This window comes from Protopterus annectens, chromosome 12.part0, assembly GCF_019279795.1.
Source record: "Protopterus annectens isolate FY-2018-M chromosome 12.part0, PAN1.0, whole genome shotgun sequence".
In the NCBI taxonomy this organism is placed as follows: Eukaryota; Metazoa; Chordata; order Ceratodontiformes; family Protopteridae; genus Protopterus; species Protopterus annectens.
The window spans coordinates 1,439,653,012-1,439,667,188 of NC_056746.1; positions in this window are offsets into that span (position 1 = coordinate 1,439,653,012).

The following is a 14,177-nucleotide window of genomic DNA, read 5'->3' on the forward strand; positions in this document are numbered from 1 at the left end:
CTGGTAAGCTTGTCCATGATGACAGAGTGAGGAATGGTGTTGAAAGTCTGTAGTGAGGTCCAGGTGGGCTGTGGGGACTACTTTCACCTCCATCTATGTCCTTGGTAACTGTTTCAAATAAGTCAACTAGGTTTAGGAGGCAGGATCTACCTTTAACAAGGCCAAGTTGGGTAGAGTCCAGTGTCTGGAGGTCCCCAATGTCTCTGTTTATGGGTTCCATGATAATTTGCTCCATAGCCTTGCAGACCAGGCTGAGTAGACCTATAGGACAATCTAGATTCTGTTGTGGCACCCCCTTTGTGGAGTTGGATGACTGTTGGTGTATGCCATTCTTTGGGTACATAGCCTGTGGTAAGTTTGAGTCTGGACAGTGAATGTAGGTGAGGGTGTAGTTCCTTTTGGGGCTGGTGTAAGATGCAGCCTGGGACACCATCCAGTCCCATTGATGCTGTGTTCTTAGCTTTGGAGAGGGCTGTCTTTACCTGCATGTCCATGAAGTCTGGGGCTCTGCATTCTTCTGGGATGGACACAGGCCCTTTTGGGGGTGATGGGGGGGAGTTTGCACTGAACTTGTCCCCCAGGATGTGGGCAATGAAAGTTGGTTCAGTGTATTTATTGCCAATTTTCAGTAGCTGACAGCATATTTGGAAGTTGCCACCTAAATGTTTGGTATAGCTAACGAAGGCTTTGTGGTTGTTATTCTTACATTCCTTGGTGATTTGTCTTTAGAAACTGGCCTTGGATTATTTTATGAGCGATCATTGTGTCTTCCGAATAATGATCAGTGATGCCTTTCCTTTTGCGAAGTTTGCTCTATCATGTGTTTGTTTCCTCCTTCTGTTGTATAGCTTATTTATGGGCGATGACCACCACATTGGTTTGTTATTTTTGGAGGAGTGCATCTTGGTTTTATTTGGGATGTCTCGATCCATGAATCCCTGTAGATGCTCATAGAATGCACTTGTAAACGATTCAGCAGATTGTATAGCATTATCCTATAGCAAGGGGGCTTTGGAACTTTCCACTTTGGTCTTGGGAAGTGTGCAGTTTGCTTTTGAAAATGTCTTCACAGTGATTTCCTTGAGTGGGGCGGGGGGCTGGATGTGGTTGTCCATTGTGATTACTTTATGATCTGATATTACCAGTGAGAGGTTTATCTCTGTTGTGGAACACTGGTACCCCATGTTGGTGATGATCAGGTCCAGTATGTTGTCACCTATAGTGGGCATGGTGACCAGCTGTTCCAGGGCGTTTGTGTTTTTAAACTCTAGGAAACATTGGGCAAAGGACGTTGTACATGAGTAATTCTCCCACTCAATGTTTGGGTAGTTGTAATCTCCTCATATAATGGTGTTTGATAGCACCTTTATATTTTCCACTGTTCTCAGGAATACTGAGTGAGGTTCCTGAGACAAGGTAGGTGATCTGTAGCAGGCTACAATCTGATAAGCAGCTTTGCCCAATGTTAGTTGCACTTGCATGGTCTCCAAGGCCTCATGCTGTGCCACTAACCTGAAGGTGTGGGTATCCATAAGGTAAATGGATGCACCCTTTCCTTTTGTATTTCACTCGTGGTTTTGGGGCCAAAGATCAGAGGGATTGTGAGTGTTTTACATGGAGCATGTCCAACAGCTCTGTGTTTGACATAGCTTTGTATGTTAGGCAGAGATCACCTCTGAGTAGGTGATATGTGTGTACAGCTGGAGCATATTGAGATGGTCTGTGTATGGCATGTATTTCAGGCTGCTAATGCTCTTTGTGAGGTATTGCTGCAGGCTTTCCAGTTGTTGTAGATGTCTTGTGAGGTACATAGCAAAAGGAGCGTTGTACTCTATTATGGATCTAGTGAGTGATGAGTAGAGGGGAACAATGTCCTCTTCTATTCTGCATGAGACACCTTTTGTGATGAGGTGTGCCACATAGAAGGATTTCCTGACTACTGTGGGGATGTGATTATCACAGGTGTGTCCACAGTCCACCTGTGACCCAAGGTCTCTTATCACACTTTCAGTGTTAAGTATACTACCGCCTATGTTGTAGTTCATGGCTACAGAGTTTTTACCAAAGGGGATGACAATGCTCTTTTTGGCACTGAGCTTGAGGCCATGGCTTTGACATCAGCCATCTGTCTCAGTGAGGCCCTTTTGTAGGATGTCCACATCTTTAGTATTTACAATTATGGCTCCTAGTTTGCAGTCATCTGGAAACTTCATTAGCCACAGACCTTCCATGTTAAAGTTTACTTCAGGGAAGTAGATACAAAACAGGGCAGGACCCAGGACTGGACCCTGTGGTACTGCACTCATCACTGGTCCAAAGTCATACTTGGAGTCTGCTACTTTCACAGTGTGTGTTCTGTCAGTAAGCCAGTTGGCAACCCATCTTTTGACATAGCAATTTATACCTAGTTTAGTGGGTTTATCTATAATTCCAGAGTGTGGGATGGTGTTGAAAGCCGTGGCAAGATCTACATAGGCTGTGCGAACCACCTTACCCTTGTCTACGGTTCTGGTGACTGCTTCAATGTCATCTATCAGGTTTAGGAGACATGATCTGCATTTTACAAACCCAACATGGTTGTGGTCCAGAGTTTGGAGATTACCAATGTCTTTTTTTATAAGTTGTATGATGATACATTCCATGGCCTTGAACAGCAGGCTCATCAGGCTAATGGCGCACTAGTTCCTGGGGTCCGTGGTGTCTCCACCCTTGTGTAGTGGGATAACTGTTGCTGTGCACCATTCAGCAGGCACAAAGCCTGAGGTCAGGCTATGACTGAACATGGTACATCGGTGTGGTGCCTGTTCATTCTGTAGTTTATGTAGAACACAGCCTGGGAAGTTATCTGGTCCCATGGATGCTGTGATACTGGCTTTGGAGAGTGTTTTTTACCTGTGCAGTCGTGATGACAGCAACTTTGCAGTCTTCCATTATAGAGATGTGCTCTTTCATGGGTGAGAGGAGGGTAAAGTTAACACTGATCCTATCTGCCAGGATGTTGGCAATATCAGTTGGCTCTGTATATTTAGTGCCATTGAGCTGTAACTCAGAGCAGATCTGAGTGTTGCCATGACATGGACCTGTCTGTTGGGCAGAGACCTCCTGAGTAGACAGTATGCAACAGAGTACAGATTGAGTTAAATTCAGTCTTGTTGCATGGGGCAACTGTTTGAGGCCAGTAATCCTCTTGTTGAGGTACTTCAGTGGTCTTTCCAGCTGCTGAAGATGCCTAGTCAGATTCATCGCAAGTGTGTTGTGGTACTCTCTGATGGGTGAGTAGAGGGAACCTCCTTTGACCTACATGCAAAGACCTTGGCAATTTGTGGGAACACATAGCATAATTTTCTGACCACTTTGTGAATGTGTTTCTGGAAGTAGAGATGACTATCCACATTTGTCCATAGATCCCTTATTATCACCTCCATATTTAGGGTGTTGGCACCTATGTGGTATTTGTATGACTGTAGCTCGAGGCCATAACTTTGACACCACATCTGTCTGACTGAGACCCTTTTTAAGGATGTCTCTGTTGTCCCAAACATCGATTATGACAACTTTTTGGCAGTCATCCACAAACTTTGCTAAACATAGCCCTCGTGAGTTTGACTGTATTTCTGAAAAGTATACACCGGACAGGAGGGGTCCCAGGACTGAGCCATGGGAGACAGCAGTTGTTACCAGCTTGTACAGGAGACCACACTTCTTACCTTGTGTGATCTATCTGTGCCCCAGTTGGCAATCCATCAAATGACAGACATATTTATGCACAGGTTGTTGATTTTGTGGATACGACATGTGTCTGGGATGTTGGCAAAGGGCTTTTCAAGGTCTATGTGGGATGTGTGTAGCTCATTTCATTGATGTATGTCCTGGGTGACTGCCTTGAAAACAGTCTAGCAGGTTTGGGAACCATGATCTGCCCATGACCAAACAGAAATTGGTAGGGTTGGGTGTTTGTAGGCTCCCAATAGCTCTGTTTATGAGTTCCATCATGATGGACTCCATGGCCTTGCAGATCAGGCTTAATAGGCTTATAAGACAATAGTTCCCATGGTCTGTTGTGCACCAACACTTGTGGAGTGTGACAAACGTTGCTGTAACACATTTAACAGTTTCATATCCTGTACAGAGGATGAGGCTCAACAGACTGTTCAGGTGCAGGGTCTGTTTGTTCTGGAGTTCACTTATGACTCAGCTAGGGAAACAATGTAGTCCCATAGATGCCGTGTTTTCAGGTTTGGAAGGTGCTGTTTACCCATTCTATATGTGATATCTGTGCTTTGACAATCTCCAGGTATGATGATAGGGCTTTTTGTCAGTGAGAGGGGTGTAAGTATGTATGAGCCTGTCTGACAGGATGTTGGCAATGTCAGTCATTTACAGTTTGCACTGACTCAGGACATATATGAGTGTACATTGCTATTTATGACATAGCGGAAGGAAGCGTCATGGTTCTCTATGGACTCCTCCACAGATTCTTTTGCCAGAACATGGATTGGATAATATTTGGAGTGCACATTGTTTATTGATGATACTGATTGTAGGTTTATTGATCTTCTTTCTTTTTTCACTTTCTTTTAACAACTTATGTACTTGTGGTACATAGTGTGATTATGACAGGGTTCCAATATATTATATGTGTCTGTTTTCATATAACTGTGTACACAAGGCAGGATTGGTGAATAGTGACAGGTTCCTGGGGTAAAACATGCAACTGCCAGATATGTGTGGCCCACTGCTGTACTCAGACATGGCTTAAGTGTGTGAGCATGCCCAGTATGACCTTTCAGTGTGATGCTGAATGAAATCCACTACATTTGTTGAAGTGTGTGAGCACGCCCGGTATAGACATTTATACTATATGTGTGTGGAAAATCAAGTTGTATTTTTACAGCAGGGCTCACCTTTGTGTCATAAATCAACAGGGATCATGCTGTGCCTGCAGGGCTTCCATGAGACACTTTGCATAGACTTATCAACATTTCTACATACAGGGGGACAGCTATTCTTTGTACATTTCTACCCGGGGGCACACCTGATTGTTACTGTGGGTGTACATAGGATGAGAGGTTCACCTGACACTTATCCACATTTGCTAGGCCTGCACTGCTATGTAAGGTACACCATTTCAGTCTGTACTGTTGCCTATCATACTGGCTTGAGGCATACTACTGTACTACAGATCTTAGCGTCCAATGTCACGTATATTAGATTGCGACTTCATAGCCTATCCAACCCACATCACACCGCCTGGCCGCTGTTCTCTGTCTGCAAAGGCCTGTGGGGGAGGTTACCCATATGCCTCTTTAGGGGCATGATACAGCATTTCTTTGTGTTTGCATTAGTGTACAATTATCCTGCTGTGTCTGCGCCAGTGAAATGCTGTCATGGCTTAGTGGTTCAGTACTGTGACTATAGTGCACAGTATCCTGGGTTTGAGCCCTATCACTGCTTTTTATTTTCATGCTGGGCAGACCAGACTGCTTAAGGAACAGTAAAGCAAATATGAGCATGTTTACCTGACTTTGCTCAACTGTGCCTGACATGGCAGTCATGCCTCAGGTGGTGCTGCAGGGCTGCCTATGTCTGATGCACATAGTACACTCCCTATACATGTTTGAAAACAGGTAGTGTCAAGTTAGGCATCCCTTTTATTTTATGTGCGCGTCAGATAGAGGTATCATTTCCAGGGTTCCTGCTGAGCCAGTGTATGCGCTATGCGTTGCCTCTTTGCCAAGGCCAAGGCATACTGGGCATGCCTCCTTCTGCCTACTGGGGCAGGCTCAGGTTGTTCCTCCACCGAGTCACGCTCTGCCTGTGATGGCCTTGGCAATGGTGGGGGGGCTGTTTGGCCCTGCCCCATGCTGTTCCTGCTGTAGCTGTTTTCACAGGATCATATTGTGTAGCATGGCACATACCATGACAATTTGGGTACATGTAGTTGGTGAGTACTGCAAGGCTCCATCAGATGTGTCCAGGCACCGGAACCGTGACTTGAGCATCCCAAACACACGCTCGATTACATTTCGTGGTTGTGCATGTGCCTCATTATGGAGTTCTTGTTCAGGTGTGTGTGCATTTCTGATGGGTGTCATCAGCCATGGCTCCAGTGTGTATCCAGCATCCCCCACTAGGTGACCGTCAGGGATGTCCCCATTGGCAAATGTCTGGTACAGCTGCGTCAGATGCCAGATATGGGAATTGTGGTAGCTTCCAGGGCAGCCAGCACACACATTCAGTATTATGCCCTGGGCATTGCACACGACCTGGCAGTTGATGGAGGGGAAGCCCTTGCGGTTGATGTAGGCCCTACCCCGCTCACTGGCTGGTGCTTTGATGTGTATGTGCGTGCAGTCAATTGCGCCCACTACCTCAGGGTATTCCGCTATTTGCTGGAAGAGATGCATATTGCTGGCCAATGCCTCACAGGAAATGGGGAAATATACATGATCACCGACATGTGCTGACATGGCATTCAGGAACTGGTGCAGTACTCTGGATGCTGATGCCTGTGAAATCCCCATCATATCACCAGTTGGTCTCTGGAAGGTACCTGTTGCTAGTATTCTTAGGCCAACACATACCTTGGTTTCCACTGGGATAGGTTCCCCTCTGTTGGTTCTGTGTGTGAGGCGTGGCCTAGACAGCTCAACAATTTGCTGCAGGAGGTCTCTGTCCACTCTATAGCATTCCACTAACTCCAGCTCATGTAGCCCCTGGTAGGTTACCCTGGGTCTGTACACTCTTCTCCGTCTCCTCATTGTGGGTTGCTCAGCAGCATTCGCAATGGCACCACCCTCAGCATCTTGCACATGTTGGCTTATAATAGCAATAGCAGCCCCTAACATTTTTTTGTCTGAGTTAAGCTTTTTAAGTTTTCACTCTCTTTGTATACTGCAGTGTTGCAGTTTTTTTGAGAAAAACATGGGAGAATGTTGTTTGCAGAGTTTTAAGTGCTGGGCTGGGCTAGTGTACTGCCTGTGTAATTGGCTGATTTTGATTTATTTCACCTGGCAGCTCTGTTAGTTCTCCTTCGTTAACTTCCTACAACTTCTTTTCCTTCCTTTTCCCTTTCTGTTTCCACAAGGGGCAGCGCCGCGCAAACAAGCATAAACACGCGCACATGAGCGCACACGTGTGCACACAGGCTTACACAGGCTTAGGCGGGTGCACATCCGCGCACACAGGCTTAGACAGGCTTACACAGGCTTTGACAGGTGCACACGTGCGCACACAGGCTTAGACAGGTTTACAGGCGTGCACACGTGCGCACACGGTGTAAGCAGGTTTGCAAGAAATTTCAGTGATATCCACGGTGTACACCTTCGGTTTCTGGGTTTCAGCTAGTTCAACTGTAGACATGCCTCTTCCAATCCTGAGTAACTCACAGCAAACACAAGCCACTCTGCTCTAATAAGCTTACAGTCTTTCATACATACCCCCTCATGATGTCACCTATCTTCTACTCTACTACTCCCTTACTCCTACACTTACACTCTAGGGACATGGCTCACATGCCAGGGAAAATTGGGATTCACTATCCTTATCCTCATTTGCATAGGATTGCCTACTAATGCTTGGTTACATCTCTCAAACTGAGCTTCCCCCTTAGCAACCACTACTCAGTAGCCATGTTGTCTTCAGCCTGCCATTCACCTGCATGGCAGAATAATATTTTTAATAAGAATGCCTATTTTTGCCTATTTTTATTTATTTTCTGGTTTTTAAAGCGCCGCATGTTTGCGTGTCGCTGCGCTACGCTTAAACATCGGAGATCGGGGAAAAAAATTGGAGTTTTATTAATTTTCACATGATAAAAATGTCACTGGCCTTATATTTGGCCATTGGCATGCTTCCTCAACTGGATGGATCCTTTATTTGGAGCTGTCATAGCTCCGTTTTGCTATTTGCAGAACGGTACTCCGTTACCAACGGAGTACATTTCTGCAAATAACTCTACTCTTCCACGGACAGGTTAGTGTTTCCTGGATCGCAAATTTACCTCATTTGCATAGCTTTCAGCAGCAAATGAGGTAATTTGCATAACATAACACTATCCGTGCAAAAGTAGTTTTAGGAGTTCTCATGCACGCCCCAACCGGATATTGCTGAATCACTCGGCAGATATATTGCCTGTCTGAAGTCTTACTCTACTCTTAGACTCTGTGCAAGCCTTCGTGAATCCGGCCCATAATCTTACCTTTCCAACCTTTCTATTAGTTAATCAACCCTAGACACTGAGAAAGTGCCAAATGTCAAAATGATGTTTCGCCTCCTGAAATCATCACATAACTTGATTATTCTATGAGGATATTGGACTAACACTATGGGGCAGTTAACACTCTCTTTTTGATTCCTCTGTTATCTTCCTCTTCAACAGCGTTTCTGTAAGATTTTATATTAACCTTTTCTTGTGGACTAGTCTTAATATCGTGTTGAATCAGGTTTGTTCTGCCTGGTGGTCATGAAAACAATCCGGCGATATTTTACTTGAGGGCCTCACCAGATATGCAGTAGCAAGCTCCGCCCAAAACCCACCCCCGTGATATGTCATTCGTGAATATGCATTCCCTCCGAAGCGCACTGACATGTAATATAACAATAAATAAAACAGTAAAACTTTGTCTTCAGAATCAGTTTAATTTATTAACAGTCACCACCTTGTTTGCCATGCAAGTGTCTACATGTTTACAGCTTCTAGGTTTACATTTCTCTTCATTTCTACAGTTTCAGTTTTATACACTTTTACCTCATCTATAATTTATAAAACGGGCAACTCAGAATTATTAACTGCATGACATATATCTGTTTTTTTTTACCGCAGTTAAATCAACTTTTCTCAACAGTCTACCCATTATGTGATCACTTCTGATGCCACAGACTATAATGTTTAGCAAACAAAAAACATTAAGTCGGCAAGGGAAAGACGTATCCAGGTACAAGACTTTTGAGTTAAGAAAGCATTGTGGCAGATAACGTTTTATCTACTGACAAGTCACCAGGCCTGAATTTTGTTACAAACATCAAATAAAAAAAAAAAATAGAAGAATTTAATAACTATTTTGTTGGTACATTTTAAAAACAGATTTAAGCTTATGTTTAATGACTATTAAGTTAACTGGTCATGTGATATGTTGGATTTGGTACTTTAATATTGTAAGAGCTGTGTGTCTGTTTCTGATGAAGTTGTTGTGAAGTGCATTAAAAGAATGAAAGCTTTAAACAGAGTCCATTTTTACCTGGATATGTCTTTCCTGTAGACAGTTGCATGACAAACAAGGTGGTGACTGTTAATAAATTAAACTGATTATTCTATCGTCTACAGTAAGGATTTATAGTGCATTAACCTTTTGTGTTTTGGAAGTAGTATGGACATTTAATTTATGTCAATATTCTCACATCACGTATGCACACGCGATTACTTGAAGGCTAATTACATATGCAGACTGGGTTGTCACTCAATTCGCAACACGCCCACTTCTGCGAGAAACAAACTTGTGAGGCCCTCAAGTAAAATATCTCCAACATTCCTTTATTTAAAAAATATCCTTTATCTCTTGTTTGTGTGGCTTAGATAGTATGTTATCTACCTGCACTGTAGGCATAGAGGTCAGTTTTCTTTCTTCAGAACTATCAGTTTTTGTCATTAAGCTAACTACAGAGATCTGTGCATCTTCCCATGCTTTTAGACTGTTGCTGTGCTACATCTGCTGCAACCTTCTTCTCTCACCAGCCTGTTTAACGCAGTGGTTTACATAATTTTTCCACTACATTCTGCAGAGGTGACCAACACTAACAACTGGTCTCCAGCTTTGATTGGCCTAGTGCAATGCATTTCTATTATAGACCTTTTGTTGTATAGCTTGGGCTCTTATTGGGTATTCCCGTATGACGGCTAACACTACATTAAGCCTATCTTTTAAGATGGTGTAGAATAATATGACAATTTTAAGTGGATTTTTTTTCTCCCCAAGTTTCTCCGGCAATATCTATCAGTCCATGTGGGTGCCTGCATGTAACAACTGAAAAGTAAGGAACCCCATTGAGGCTTGTTGTACTTTTTTATGGCAAATAGGAGGCTTGATATAAACTAGCACCTGATTTTGCTGTCTTCATCAGCATGCATTTTAATGTTCTGTTAAAGTGCTGTACAAAGCTATCTGTCTGAGGACAGTACACTGAGGTTTCCAGTTGCTTGACCTTAATGTGCTGGTACCACTGGTGCATTATTCTAGACATAAACAGAGTCCTTTAATCAGTATTTCCTTAAATGTTTTCTCTGTAGAAAATAACAAGAATAACTCTGTAGCTATAGATTTAGCATTAGTCCTATGTGGGAGAATAGCCTGAGGGTACTTAATCTTCCCCTATAATTCTAGCTGAAATTGTTCTGCTCAGCTTCCCTTTGTGCCCTTCTAAAGTTTATACAGATTACCTCGATTTCAGCCAACTCTGCAGTTTCATCAGGATCTGTCTGTTGTGAAGTATAAGGCACTGCTTCTTGTCCCACCAATGCAAGGACTGGGAGTTTCAGTGTCTAACTCTTCTCCTAAGAAAAGTAACATACCAATATTCTTTAGTGTCAGTTGCTATCTCTAGCTTATTCATTTTCATATTCCTTTCCTTTATGAGCTTATACATAGAACCCTCTTTCTTAAGGTTTCCACATTTTGGCTGAGTAGGGATAAAAGCAGAGCCAGCTTGTCTGTCAGTATACACTAACCCTCTCCACTTGCTCTCCCTCTGTTGCAGAGTGAGTGAAAACCTCTGTCTCATTTTATTTTTCCTGTCAATGTTCCTCTTCCTCTGTCTTAGTGTGAATGAACACCATCCTCCCAGTCTTTTCTTCTCTAGGTTGTTCTGTCTCTCTGTAAAGGTTATCTCAGAAAAAAGTTTATTTACAGTTTTATTTTTTATTTACTTGGAGATTCTTTTTGCATAGAATTTTGCCTTACCTGAATTTTGTTATCTTATACTGACAGAAACAGGGTTAAAACTCTTACATTTACTTGTCCTTTCTCATGAACTACAATAGTAAAATCTTCCTTGTAGGTAAGGACTAGGCTAGCTGCCCTTGTAAGCCATTTTAAATCTGGCAAATGTCCATCAAAGGTGAAAATCAAACCACGTACTGTGTGTCTGTGAGGTAAACACCTTGACCATTATGCCAACCCCATTATTACAAGTTTCTCCTTCTTGACACGCACCTGCTACTTAGAATTCCCCCTTTCTAGAATTTTCTGGTTTAGCTTGACAGAATGTTTAGATGTACTCTTGGTGCATTTTCCAAACTGCCTAATTTCATTCCCTTGAACAATGCCACTTTAGAGACTGATTCCCTGTCAAAGGTTCTGATAGACATTTATTCGTCCTACTCTGTAAAACTTTCAGGCTGTAATGACACATCTACTTCCTACTTCATAACATTTTGTAACTCTTTCAAACTGCAGTAGTTTACTAGACAACTCACTTCCTTCTATTGAGTCTGCTGTTTTAGGCTGCTATACCATAGGTATATGAAGCTATATCTCTACAAACTGTTTTTTTTTTTTTTTCATTTTTATCTATAGCCAATTTTTGTACCTTCATGGCTTTCTAACTTTACCCCTTGATTTTTTTAATTCATACCCTCCTATGAATGTCAGGTGATTGCCCCCCCCCCCCCATTTCCAAACTTGGTAGAGGTATATCTCTAGGCTTATTTATTTGCCAACACCACATTCATAAAGTGGTCTTTCTGAAAGATTGCCTTCTCGTTGTCTTCACAAATCTTTACATTGGGAAAAATCTTTTTGTACTATTGTATCGCGTTAAATTAGGAACTACTGAAACAAGATGAACTACCTTTTCAAACCTAGTTTGTATTTCTTTGTAATAGAATACTTTTCCCTATCTGTGTGAATGCATTCTACTTCAAATAGTAACTGTCTGCTTTTTACACACATACATGAGACCATATTACTTGAATCTAGCAGTCAGTGCAGATTCCTGCCATAAATTAACTGTGAACTAGTACAATAGCAGGAGACTGATTCAGTTTTCCTATCAGACTTGCTACATTCTATAGGTTTAATATCATTAGTAGAATGATTTCCAGTGATTACAGTTTTCACAGGTATAACAGTATTACCACAGCCAGGGCAAAGTTGAAATTTATCTGAATGAACCACTCTCCTATATTTGAGAGAGTATGTGTATCTGCATTTGATAGTTTCTATATGTTACCAAAAATGTTGACACATTCTTGGCCATAGGTCTGGACTTCACAGTTTTAAACATAGTTTCATTGCATAACAAATCTCTTTACAAGTACAACACAGTTTTCTACATTCTCAAGGGCATCTCGAAACATCAATTTCCTTAAAGGGTTTTTATCCAGTTTACTGAAGGGGAAAATAAAACAAGTTAAATAAATCCTTTTTCAATTCATCAAAAACTTTTATTTCTGTCTTTTCACTTTTAGTATGTTAATCTGCATTCACAAGGTACAGGGTTTAATTTTTCACCTTTGAAATAGAAATGGCTGACAAGGGCAGTTAGCCTAACATTAACAGGTAACCTATGAACAGATACAGATGTGCACTAAAGCAGGTAGTATACAATGCTCTGATGAAAATGCAGTGTGTGTGATACAGGTAGCAGCACAGCAATGTTGCTCCAATACAAATCAGCACGCATGGTGTATGTAAGTTCCAAAAAGAAAACACTCACTGGAGGCAAGACATATGTAAAAGTAAAGGTTTATTCAATAATCCACAAACTAAAATATTAGCCCGTTTGAGTTGCAGTTTCAAAATAAAGCAAACAGCTGCTTTGTAACAGTATTCAGTCTATACAGCTCTTTCAAGATACATGCTGTTTTTAACCAAAAAAAAAAAAAACAAGGTTCAAGGGGGAAGGCCTCCCCCACTCCTAACTTTCACCTTTAAACAACAGTCCTTCCACATTTGTAGTCCAGAGTTATCCCCAGTTGTGCTTCCAGGGTCTTCTTTTAAATGATCCTCAATTTCAGGAACTAACTACCTCACTTCTGTTTGCAGATTACCTCTACATATTCCCCAATGACTGTCAATTAGTGACTTGATAGTTAGCTACGTGATGTGAGAATATTCCCACACTCCTTATTACACTACAGTGAGTACAAATTTAAAGACATACTGCATATTGTCAGTATTCAACATGCACTTTTAAAGAAACACAATACATTTTCCAAATCCAATATGTTAGAACTGTTATGCATTTGGGGTTACATCATTTTTGTCAGCTGTCAGTATTTTGACGATCAGTTTTACCGAAGTTTGTTAGATGAGTTTTTCACTCATCAAGAACTTGTGTGCGTGATTTTTCCCATAACAGAGCAGAACACAATAAATTTCTTTGCATTCAGCACTGTTAAGAGATGTTAGTTGTCTGGGGTTTAGTGTTTTTCAGATTTTGACATGTTGGGAGGATTGTATTTTTATAGAGTTGCACTGGACAATAGTAGTATGTGTTTGTGGAACCTCAAAATTAGTATACATAAAGGTGCTGAGGGTGTTGGGTTTTCCCCCTGCAGAAAACATTGCTTCTCGTGTTTTCAATCATTTGGGAATCAACATAATTTTTTCAGTTTATCAACTCCTGATCAAGTGTCACTTCAATAAAATGATAATGCTCATAACTGTATACACAGACACATGTGCGAGAGCGCAGTCTAGCTAAAATGTGTGATAAAAATGTATCTGGTACACCGTGTAGTCAATGTCTGTTTATGTGCACTTTTGATGCATTGACTGTCATCCCAGGTTCATCTATATCATTGGCATGACATCAAAAGTAGTAAGATTCCTTTAAACATACAATATTTATGTTAACTAAAAGTTAATTTCACATGTTGTATACACAAAACACAGAAACATGGTCTCTCCACCATAGGTTCATAGTTGTGTACTAGGCTAATGGCCCTGGAGCCTTTACAAGTCTAGCCCATAGAAGTGCCCTGACATTGTGCCGCCCGTTAGTTCCCAGTGCCTCTATCAAGTACAGCCATTGGAGTTATCCCTGGGTTGAACTTTCTATTACTCATCCACTCATCAAGATTCCTCTTGAAGAGGGACAGCGAAGTGTTCTGCTTGACATGTTTAGGAAGTCTATTCCAGAGCATGGGCAGTCTCTGGGTGAAGAACCTATCCCTCCAC